Raw genomic sequence first — 6,000 nt, 5'->3', positions numbered from 1 at the left:
TGATACAAGGAAGCAGGCAATAGAAGAAAGGAAGACTTAGTTTGCTTTGCATATTAATTTCTGGCTGGTTTCCATCCACTGCTCTGCTGGCCTGCACAGCCCTGTATTCTTTTCCTAACATGGCCAATCAATCAGATGCCAGTTGGAAGCTCACAAGCAGAAATTTAGGTAACACAGAGAGACGATGGAATTACACAATGGGATTAAGATATACAATGTGGGAAACTGGGACCATAATCTTTCTCTTCTTTTTTTTATTAGTACCAGTAATGAAATCTCAGAATTAGAGGCTTAACCATAATTGCTACATGTGCCTAATAAACTGCCTCCAGTTCCTCAAAATTAAATTTTGTGAATCAATCCAGGCTTTTGATCTCAACTCTGTTCAGTTATTTTGTTTCATTCATTTCTCCTTCCTGTGGGGGATTTTTGCCATAACAATGAGGGAAAGTCTCTAAACAATGGGATGGTGGAAACCGAGCACTGCAGTTCCAGGGAGTGAAGTACATCACATAAAACACAGCAGCTAGTCCTATGGGCACCCGTTCTGTATTACTGTACCATGAAAGTGTCGGATGAATTAAGAATTTTGCAACAGCTCAGATGGATCCATGAAAGGCTCATCTTGATTAGCTTAGGAAACACTACCTGACATATCAACGTATCATTTAATTAAAAAAAAAGTTAAGGAGCTGCAGTGCCCCATAAAACAAGAGAGAAATGAATTGGTACTGTCAAAACACATTGAGACATCCATCCAGGTGTATCTATCATGTGACTATGGTTCATTACAATAAAGGTATGGAAAGTATCGTTAAGAGGTGGGTAACAATTCCCTGTGGTTTTTCCAGTAGCAATGTATGGAAGGGAGAGCTGGACCATAAAGAAGGCTGACTGCCAAAGAATTGAGGCTTTTGAACTTTGGTGCTGGAGGAGATCCTTGAGAGTCCCCTGGGCTGCAAACCTATACATTCTGAAAGAAATCAACCCTGAGTGCTCACTGGAAGGACAGATCCTGAAGCTGAGGCTCCAATACTTTGGCCACCTTGTGAGAAGAGAAGACTCCCTGGAAAAGACCTTGATGTTGGGAAAGTGTGAAGGCAAGAGGAGAAGGGGACGCCAGAGGATGAGATGGTTGGACAGTGTCATCGAAGTGACCGACATGAATTTGACCCAACTCCGGGAGGCAGTGGAAGATAGGAGGGCCTGGCGTGCTCTGGTCCATGGGGTCACAAAGAGTCGGTCACGACAACAAAACAATTCCTCGGTATGATCGTGGACATAATGAGCAACGTACTGCATTTAAAATAGTAATGATCACAATAACGAGTGGAGCTGCAGCAGGTTCATAATAACACACATCATGAACTCCTGTTAAAAAGTTTCTTTCTCATTTCTGAGCCTCTCCCATTCATCCCAACGGCACTTTTACAGCCGGCCTTCCCCTAGCCTGTGCCTTTCTGCTGTCAGCCTGCACCTTACAGCAGATTTGAAAAGATCAAGTGGCCTTCAACCCAACCACTGTCCTCTCTGAAAGGATGAAGAAGGATAGACGGATGGGTTGGTGAGTGAAGGAAAACAAGCCCCTGATCAGATTGGAAGCAATGCTTCTGCTTTATCTAAAGCACAGTAATTACCTCATAGGCTTTATCTGGAAGGGCTTCCCTTCCCTCTCCGGGCCCCTTCCCCAAGAAAGGGGAAGAACGGGAGGAGGCAGACATAAAACTGTCTTATACTCCTCCCACACCAGTCCAACTTTAAAAAAAAAACGGTTTCACCTTGTGTGAAGAAAGTGCCCTGCCGTTTCGCAGGCTGCATCGGCACCTCAGGACAGAGAAGGGAAGGGAAAGAGCACTTTCCCCACAAAACAACATGAAGCTGCCTCTGCAGAACCCGACAGGAGAGAAAAGAGCCCGGGTTATCCCTGATTTGTTCAGTGGGAGATAAAGTGCAAGGGATGGGTGGCAAAGCATGGCAAGCGAGGCGTAAGTGAAATCAGCCCTTGGAAAGGTACCGTTCTCCTTCCACCACACAAAACACAACCTGGTGTCTGGCATGCCTGCCATTTTTGGAAAGTGGCCTGTTAACTTCTTCATAGCTGAGAAGAAGAATCTGAGCACTACAAGGCACGAACCTGTGGTGTAAAACATCATCTACTTCTTCATCATCGCAGAGGTGCGGCAGCTGCATCCACGGCAGGCAACAGCTGCAGAAAAAGCCGGCCATTCAGGGTAACCAGCTGCTTTGCATCTTTTTAAGAAGAAACGCAGGTTTAAAAATGTTATATACAAACATTTGCTATGGTAAGAATTTCGGCTTACTTTTCAAAAACACAAATACAAGTTTCCTTCTCCTTGCACTTCCTGGCAGCCATGCGGATGAGCGTGTTCTGGATGTTGTAGCCCAGAAGAAGCAAGAATTCCCACCTCTGAATTGCTGGTAACACCACAGTCAAGGAGCACCGCATCAGATGTCCATTGGTTGAGCAGCACGCCCTCCTCCTTGACTTGGTGGAGCGATCCCCAGAAGGGATAAGAGCTGAGAGAATGGACAAACACTTACTTGGCAATGATGTTAGCCAGTTTATGATAAGGATTAGTTTTGCTGGCAAATGGGCACACACAGTTAGCAAAACCCTGCTGTCTTACAGCCAGCTTCTTTCATCAACAGAGGCAGTGTTCTGTAGGCCTCCGTCAGCGCAAACACAATGGAAGGCCTTTACCACCGTAACTGCTTCATCATGCTAGAAGTCTACCCTGCTATTTAATCTGTCACTGATAGACACGGCTGTTGTCAATGCACCAATTCAAATATGGAATGATGCTTCTGGTACTTTTGAATGCCTCTCATTACCTGATGCTGGGAGCCAACAAGAGGGGGCTGGTTATCTCCATTGTAGCTGCTTGTAAGTTTCCCAGAGGCCTCCAACTAGCCATTCATAGAGCCCAAGGGACATTCACCCTGAGTTAGGGAATACATTCTTAGTTCTCACTTTCTTAAGACCCAATTGTACTTCAAAGGAAATGCAAAGCACCACTTTTTTTCAGTTTGTATCACACCCTTCCATCAAGAAGCCTGGGCTACTGTTCAAGGCTATCTCAAAAAAACTGTTTGTGCCCAGTATGGATTTTATCTCTTCTTTTCTTACACTTCTGTCTTGCCGTTTTTTTTTCCAGTGAGTTCAGAACATCTTTCCCTTACAACATTGTCCTCACAACCCTGTGGGTTAAGTCAGGCAGAGAGGCTGTTGTTGTTGTTGTTGTTGTTGTTGTTGTTGTTGTTGTTGTTGTTGTTGTTGTTGTTGTTGTTGTTGTTGTTTAGTCATTAAGTCTTGTCTGACTCTTCGTGACCCCATGGACCAGAGCACGCCAGGCCCTCCTGTCTTCCACGGCCTCCCGGGGTTGGGTCAAATTCATATTGGTGGCTTCAACAACAACAATGCCTTGTGATCTCTGTCTTCAAAATTAATAAACAGGGTATGTAAAACCAAAGAAGTTACCGCCCCCACCGTTGTAATCCAAAATTAAGAAATCTAAGTGGGGCTTAGGAAGGATGGGGGGAAAGGGATTAAAGTGCTTCATGATAACTTTGATCCTTGCTTTCCCCTCCACTTGTTTTTGTTCTCTCTTCAGCTTCCTTCCATGTATAAGACGACCCTCAATTTTTAGTCTAAAGATTTTAGACAAAAGTATAGTCTTATACCCGGAAAAATGTGGTAATTTTACAAAAACCACAAAATAATAAAAAAGGTTCAGTTGTCAAGTTCACGATCATACAGCCATAAGCCTTTCCTTCACTTCTTTCTTTAGTTTAAACATTCTGTTGTTTACGTATAGAAAGAGATGAGTGCTTGCTTTTATGCACATTAATGAGAACACACTATTTTTCACAGCTTCTCCGCAAAAAACAGGTTGCCCTCAGCTGATTAATGCCATAGCTCTTTCTCTTACTCTCAGAACTAGCACACAGCTCTTGCGCTTCCTCCTAGATTGAAATCTAACTCTCACACATTCACTCTTATCTATGAAACAGCATCTCTATCCAGCCAGAAATGCTTACCAATAATTCAACTCACTGCTCCATTCACAAGCATTCTTCCACACCTCTCAACTGTTTCTCCTTGCATATGTACAAGCTATAGCTGGGAGAGAAATCCTAGTCTCTTACCATATATGCAGATACAAAGCTATATAAAAAACATATTTCAAGCGCAGAATTGACACAAGAACCCATTTTCCCAAGAGGGCTAGAAGCTTGAGCTTCAAATTGTTAATTGTTGCCTGAAAGCATCAACTAACTGAACACTAGTAATGCAGTCTTTAAAGAAGAAACTTTATTGCAATTCATTTTCATTCTTTCCAACCTTTTCTTGAGACAGATATCCTCTCTCTCTCTCTCTCTCTCTCTCTCTCTCTCTCTCTCTCTCTCTCTCTCTCTCTCTCTCTCTCTCTCTCTCTGTGTGTGTGTGTGTGTGTGTGTGTGTGTGTGTGTGTGTGTGTGTGTGTGTGTGTGTGTGTGTGTGTGTGTGTGTGTCTGCTTGCTATCAGTGTTCAAGAGATACATTGCATTTCTCATTCTTTTCTCCGTGCACAGATTTGCAGATCGCTGGAGTTTCCACTCAAAACTCAGAATGTTGCCCTTAAAATAATAAGCACATTTCTTTTGAATACTTGACTATTTAATGCAGTTAATGCATGTTGGAGAAAATGAATTATGAACAAAATGGCAGAGATACCAAATTACCAACTTAAAGGTCAATAAAGTGTACCTTTCAGGAATTATTTTCTTCTCCTCCTACATAAAGATCAAAAATTAGCAAAATGTTTTAAGGATGACCTAATCTAAGGCAACAATTCATTTAGACTTCTTTAAAGACTACATTAGCATCATCAATGAGGATAGGGTTTTGCATAAAAACGCAGGAGCTAGGATCTGCCCAAAACAGCTTACACTTGAAATTTTATAATGGGAAAAGCAAACAACAGAAGCAAGAGGTGCCAACTTGAACACGTTGGAAAACACATCTATGGGCTGTGTTTCTATGACTTGGAGCCAGGGGCCTAGAGCAATGCCTTCACAGAAAATGAAAGCTTTAAGTCAGAATTAGAAGATAAAGAGAAGACCCCCTTGTAAGTTTTCTAGGAGGGAATTACAGGCATATGGGGCATCAAGGGTAGCTCCTTTTGTGGGAGCGAGGGAATTTTGGCCAACTGAATGCGATAAACTTAGCGAAAACGCTCCCTTCTGCTGCCGTCTGAAAACGAGCCTCTTCTTTTCCTTTTGCTATTTCTAGATTTTTACCAGCCAAGCCACGGCCATTCCTCACACCACAAGCCCGGCCGTGCGTTACTATATTAGAAAATGGGAAGTGATAATTACAGGGTATAACATGCAAGAGCCATCATTTGCCAAGAGGTACATGAAGATAGATGCAGACTTTGGGGGTCTGCGTTCTGAGCCGAGGACAAGGCTATGCCACAAAAAGAAGAAGCAGGGAGTGAAAAATCCCTCCATCTTTTCCCAAGTCACGTATGTTTCTGTTTCAGAGACATGCAGGCAGTCACAGACTACTGAACTAACTGGGATTGTCACATCGCCACCCAAGACAGTGGCAAAATTGTTGAGGACAACGAAATTTAAGTAATAGTCCCAAATCAGCAAAGAGAATTCCAATCCATTGAAGAAACGTACAATTTTACATTTGGAAGGAACTGTGGAGGTCATCTAAGCCAGCCTCCCAACTCAGTGCAGAAATCTTGATGCTAAAATATTCCTGACAGCCATTCGATCCTGTTTCAGTTTGTCCACCAAAGGACAGCCTATGACCCTTTAAGCCAGTCTGTTCCACTGATCCATGTCCATCGCGAAAGCAGGCCCGTCCGGGGCTTCCCCGTCTCCTTGCACCGCTGACCGCTCAGCAGTCAGGTGGGGAGACTCGTCATCCCACCTCCTTGCTGGATGGTCAGCAGGGAAGCTTCCGCCATGCTGCCTCCACAATCA

This window comes from Pogona vitticeps, chromosome 1, assembly GCF_051106095.1.
Source record: "Pogona vitticeps strain Pit_001003342236 chromosome 1, PviZW2.1, whole genome shotgun sequence".
In the NCBI taxonomy this organism is placed as follows: domain Eukaryota; kingdom Metazoa; phylum Chordata; class Lepidosauria; order Squamata; family Agamidae; genus Pogona; species Pogona vitticeps.
Note: the sequence above shows the minus strand (reverse complement) of the source record.